Source organism: Triticum urartu, chromosome 1A (genome assembly GCF_056163025.1).
Source record: "Triticum urartu cultivar PI428250 chromosome 1A, HENAU_Tu73, whole genome shotgun sequence".
Classification (NCBI taxonomy): Eukaryota; Viridiplantae; Streptophyta; class Magnoliopsida; order Poales; family Poaceae; genus Triticum; species Triticum urartu.
This window is the reverse complement of record NC_141873.1, coordinates 547944541-547951094: the sequence shown is the minus strand read 5'-3', so window position 1 is coordinate 547951094 and position 6554 is coordinate 547944541. Positions and strand designations below refer to the sequence as shown.

Genomic DNA, 6554 nt, shown 5'->3' with positions numbered 1-6554 from the left:
GCACTTTTCCTATTATAAGAGTTTGTTCCGGCTTGTCCTTTGCTACAAAAGGATTGGGCCACCTTGCTGCACTTTATTTACTTTTGTTACTTGTTGCTCGTTACAATCTATCTTATCACAAAACTATCTGTTACCACTTATTTCAGTACTTGCAGAGAATACCTTGCTGAAAACCGCTTATCATTTCCTTCTACTCCTCGTTGGGTTCGACACTCTTACTTATCGAAAGGACTACGATAGATCACCTATACTTGTGGGTCATCACACTTACATCAATTCTACCTATTACTTGTAGAGTGGAAGACTTCTCTTTTCGACGGACTCTAATCTAAAGAAGTATTAGCATGCAGAGAAACTTGTCATCCACCTTGCTGGTACAAATGGACTACCCGATTTTATACATGTGTTGGATTAGATGATATTTGATGATTTGAGCCTTGTACTGGTGGGATTTCCACGTATGATCTAAACATCGACTGAAAATATTTAACAGAGTATTTGTTTCAAACAAATAAGTTTGCATAATATTAATCTTATCATCCTAGATGATGGTTATTAATTACAAAACTCTTTTTCATTTTTATTTTTGAGACTAGCACATATGACATTTCCATTTTTCTCTACCTATTTGAAAGAAGGTGTAGATGAACAAACAACCACATGAATAAAACTAATTAAGTAAAGGTGAAATTCGAAAATGAATTGCATTGTCGAACATGCGTTGCACGTGCACGTTTACTAGTGACATAGAACACATATAAAGCTTCAGAATTGAATTCTAAACCAACTATTTTTCTGTTTGATGTACTGTCATTCTGTCAATGGCATTTTGATGTCCATATTGAGTGTTTGATCAAATATGTAGCTAGGACATCTGTGTTTTTATTGACGTGGTGGAGTTGGAGTTTAGAGTATTTATTGATAGGACTTTAGATGGAGTTGAAGCAACAAAAGCACTCCACCAGTGCACGACAATAGTTATTAACAAAGCATGCTTCCATGTGTAATTTCTCACCCCGACTCGCTTTCTAGGGTTCCATGTGATCAATCATGGTTCGGCTCTGTTAGGGTCACGTAGCCGAACTCCGAAACTCCCCTTAATCCATTTTTCTTTGTTTTCTTTATTTCCATCTTCGGAGGGAGACTTCCATCTTGGCCTTGTTGACTTGATTTCTAATTAGTATTCTGATCTTTGAGCTCGATTTTAAGAGACCACGACAAAAGATCGACTGTAGTTAGTTCCGTGTTCTGACAAATAAGTGTAGTCAGTCTGCAGGTTGCCTCATCCAATAATCTGAATACATCACGAGTCAACTCAATTTTGGGACTACAATTTACATGTGTATTTTGCTGTTGGGGGATTATGTTCAAGGTTTCATTTTTATCCCATCACTGGATTGAAGTGGTGTTTTAATAGTATTTTTTAGTGGTGTACAACTCTACCAGCTATTATTATTTGTTGCAATAGGGATTAGTGTAGATTGGTACCAAAGCATACCATGTTAGTCCATATTTAATTCAGAGGTAGGACTTCCTTAGTTATATTTGCTGATAGCATTGCATTTGCTACCAAGGTTCAGTTTGCAGTAGCTCAACTGTAATGTGTTGCGAACTGTTATGTGGGAAATACCTTGTTTTATATATTCTTTATATATAGGTATAGGTATATAGGTTACTTTGATGATTTGATTGGTTGTAGTGAATGGTAAGTTAGTCAGTCCATTTGCATGAACTTTAGAACAAAAGTGCAGTTTCCATCTTTTAGGACATTTGGCTTGCTTGTTGTCTAGAATGTATGGTTAATGTTTCTCCTGTAATTATTCTTGGGTGGAACTGTGAGCCCTTCAGAAGTTGACCTCTAACTTGCTTCATAAATATATAGATTATATTAGTTGTAGCTCATTGTGCATCTGCTTCCCCCTCACTCTTGCACTAGAGGCCCTTCTAGAGCTAACTAAGATATTGTCAGTTTACAATCCTTCCGAGGAGACTTTGTGATATGCATAAGAGTGACAAAGATATTTTCAAATCCCTAAAGAATTGATTACACTTACATGCATTCTACCTACTACCTCCGTTTCAGTTTACAAGTCCTGCGCGTATACCTAGATTGCCAATTTTATGACCCTAATATAAACTATATAACACAAAAATTATATCATTTGAAAATAGAACATCTGAAGTTTATATTGGTATATTTTTTGTAATATATGACTTGTATTAGGTTGATCAAATTGACGACCTAGAGGTACGCGCACGCCCTGTAAACTGAGAGAGAGGTAGTATTACTTTGTAGAGTGGAAGACACTTCTCTTTTTGATGGACTCTGAATCTAAAGAAGCATTACCATGCAGAAAACTGGTCGTCCACCTTGCTGGTACAAATGGACTACCCGATTTTATACATGTGTTAGATTAGATGATATTTGATGATGGACAACGCTAACGACCACACGTGTGGTGGGAGCCAAACCCGCCGACACGCCCGATAACACACAGACTGCGCCACGTCACCGCATGCATGCATGTAAGAATCTTTTTGGATTTTCAGCTTTTAATTTATCTCTTAAATGAAAAATCTGATTGAAGATTCGTTTTCACCATTAAATCCTTTGCGACGAGATCTTCAAAACTAGATCTCATATCAATATATTTCGACGATTTTTTTGGGGATTTAAAAGTTGCCATGTCTATTGCACATGAATTGTCATGATGTTTACACTGAATTAGCCATGATATGTTTCAGCTATTTTCTTCTACATTTAAAAGTAATTTTTGACATATTATAAAACGAGGAATTAAGAAACTAGACTTGCCATGAACCATAAACTAAAATTGACATGATACATGCACTTAAAATTGCCATGGTTCACACAAAAAATAATTTTCATGGTCAAAGTACTGGAATTGCCATCATAAAAAAAAACTAAAATTACCATGCTCTACAAACTAAAATTTTCACATAGCAACTTTAGTTTAATCACTATGGCAACTATAGTATAAACATCATGGCAACTTTTGGACAAAAAAAATTTCGTCGAAACATATCAACATGGGGTCTAGTTTTGAAGATCTCGTCGAGACGGATTTAATGGTGAAAACGGATTTTTAATTCGATTTTTTAATTAGAAGATAAACCATTTTAAGCCGAAAACCAAAAAGATTTCTGCTGATGCCATATGTTCATACGTGACAAAATGAGTGATGATGGAGGTGTGTGGACGATGTGCAAGATGTCACATGTGTGGACGTTAGTTTTTTTTTGATGATTTGAGCCTTGTAGTGGTCGGATTTCCACGTATGATCTAACATTGACTGAAAATATTTATCAGAGTATTTGTTTCCACTAGTAGAAAAAGGGTCAAACATGAAGCACATTAGTGCCGGTTTGTAAAAAACCCGGCACTAATGTGATCAATAGTGCCGGTTCGAATGGCTATGCATTAGTGCCGGTTCGTAATGAACCTTTAGTACCGGTTCGTGCCATGAACCGGTACTAAAGGGGTGGTGGCAGGCTGGCGTCAGGTCAGGGCCCCACGAGCCCCTTTAGTGACGGTTTGTGACACAAACCGGTACTAAAGGTCTAACCTATAGTACCGGTTTGTGTCACAAACCGGCACTAAAGAGTCTTAACCTATAGTATCGGTTTGTGACACAAACCGGCACTATAGGGCAATTTTCAAACTCTACCCCCCCCCCCCCCCCCCCCCGTGTGTCGCCATTTCAGTTCTGAAAAAATCAAAAGAAAATGATAAAAACTTCAAAAAATAAAATCCTTCGAGAGGTAGTAATATTACTACATCTACTAGTTAGGAAATTTGAAAACTTAAATTTGGACATGTTTTGCAAAAAGTGTAGGGAAAATGTAAAACGGCTATAACTTTTGCATACGATGTCGGAAAAAAACGTATAATATATCAAAAAATTCAGCACGAAAATTCGCATCCGATGGAGACGGCCTATGGCCTGTTTGCAATTTTTTAGAATCCTCAAATTCCAAAAGGAAAAAAAGATATGGTCAAATTTAAGTTTTTTTAATTTTTTTTGTTAAATCTGGTCAAACTACTTATTCAAGAAGTATTAATGTTACTACATAATTATTCAAGAATATTAGTGTTACTAAATAATTATTTCAATTTTTTGAATTTTGGCCAAATCTGGTCAAATTATGGTCAAACTGTGGTCAAACTATGGCCAAACTATGGGCAAACTATGGTCAAACTTATTCAAGAAATATTAGTGTTACTAAATAATTACTTTTTTTAGATTTAATAGTTTCAAAACTCAAACAGTGAAATGTGTAACTTCATACTCAAGCTAAACTCCTGAGGGTTAATAGGATTGACATCTTACTATTGTCAGAAAAGCAACAAGTGCAGACTTGGAAACGAAGGAGAATAGAACCCGAAAGTTAAGCGTGCTCGGGTTGGAGTAGTGAGAGGGATGGGTGACCGGTCGGGAAGTTAGATGATTTGGAATGAGTGATCCACACTTGAGCAGTTAAGAGAGGTGATTAGAGACTAAATCACCAAATAATTCAGAAAAATCAAAAATCAAAAAAAATAATCAATTTTTTTTCCAAAATTTTCAAAAAAAAACCCTTTAGTACCGGTTGGTAACACCAACCGACACTAAAGGTCCCCCATACCAGGGCGCGAGCTCACGCCACGTGGTGGCACTTTAGCGTCGGTTCGTGCCGAACCGGTACTAAAGGGGGGGGGGCTTTAGTGCCCACTAATTAGTGCCGGTTATGGAACCGGCACTAAAGGCCCTTACGAACCGGTTTTAAAGCTCCGTTTTCTACTAGTGTTCAAATAAATAAGTTTGCATAATATTACTCTTATCATCCCATATGATGGTTATTAATTACAAAACTCTTTTTATTTTTATTTTTGAGAATAGCACATATGACATTTCCATTTTTCTCTACCTATTTGAAAAAAGGTGTAGACGAACAAACAAACACATGAATAAAACTAATTAAGTAAAGGTGAAATTCGAAAATGAATTGCATTGTCGAACGTCCGTTACACGTGCATGTTTACTAGTACGTACTCCCTTCGTTCTAAAATAGATGACTCGATTTTGTATTAACTTTAATACAAAGCTAGTACAAAATTAGGTCATTTATTTTGGAACGGAGGAAGTACAAAATAATCAGGCACATGAGGCACAAGGACTCCCAATAATAAGTGATATAATAGTATGTAAAGATGTAAACACTCATTTAATGTTGGAGATATGGCGTATGATCTGCGGCGATTCGCTTCCTATGAAGAGTGATTGCATATATCAAAGTGTGAGATATATGCTTGCTAGGTACTCCCTCCGTTTCTTTTTACTCCGCATATAAGATTTGGTCAAAGTCAAACTGCACAAAGTTTGACCAAATTTATATAAAAAAATATGAACATCTACAATACTAAAACTATATAATATGAACATATGTTTTATGGTGCATCTGATAATATTGATTTCATATTGTGAATGTTTATATTTTTTAATATAAAATTAGTCAAACACTATAAAGCTTGACTTTGACCAAACCTTATATACGGACTAAAAAGATATAGAGGGAGTATGGATTTAATGCTGGATTTATTTTCTTTATTTATGATATGATACACCGCCCCGTTAATGTGAACTATTAAGAATAAGAAGAGACAAGGTGGGCAGCGGGAGGGAGAGACCGAGAGAGAATACGCCAACACCATGGCCGTGGGCACATCCTCTTCGATGCTCGGCGGCGCTCTCCTCCTCCTACTTGTCCTCTCCACGGCCATTGATGTTCACGGCGGGTCAAGCTCCAGCGCCGCGCCACGTTCGCCGTTGGACGAGCTCTGCATCGGCCTCGGCGGCTGGTACGTCACGCCGGACATGTGCGTGTCCGCGCTTTGCATTGACCCCTCCTGCCGCTCCGCACGCCACAGTAGCCAAAACCAGCATCGAGTCTGCACTCGCCCATGCCAAGAACGTCAAGGCCAGGAAGGTCATGCGGTCGTGCCTGCAGCTCTACGTCGGCGCCGTCCCGCGGCTGCAGTGGGCGGCGCGGTCGGTCGCTGCGGGGCGATATAGCGGCGTTCCGGACGTGCTAGAGGCAGCCTATAGGGACGTCTCACATGGGTGCAGCAGCTTGGCCGGCGAGGTGGCGCTTCCCAAGGAGAACGACGAGTTCTTCATGATGGCCTTCGTCGTGCACGCCATCGTCGATCGGGTGCAGCGTATTATCGGCTGACCAATCGATGAATAACCCGCTCTTCCCCTCCGTAATAAGATAAAGGCCCTATCAAGCCTCTAACATGCAATGGTGTATTGTGGGCTTATGAGTATTAGCTAAACTGTCGTGCTGTTTATTCATCTCTTTTCTTAGAGCTCCTACAACCATAGTTGGCATATCTAAGCACTTGTACGTTTACAGACGCGTCCGGACACACCTGCTGGCATTGATCGGGTAGTCTTCATATAATTGTAGTACGCATACCTCCCCGCACCTAAATCCATATAAGGCACGCAGCAATGTAAGACGTTGATTAACATCACAAACAAGTTCATCAG

The 6554-nt window shown here is 38.7% G+C and overlaps 1 pseudogene; it reads left to right on the top strand.

Annotated features, from left to right (window-relative positions):
• Window positions 1-5696: 5696 nt before the first annotated feature.
• On the top strand, window positions 5697-6340 carry LOC125538504 (uncharacterized; annotated as a pseudogene).
• Window positions 6341-6554: the final 214 nt, after the last annotated feature.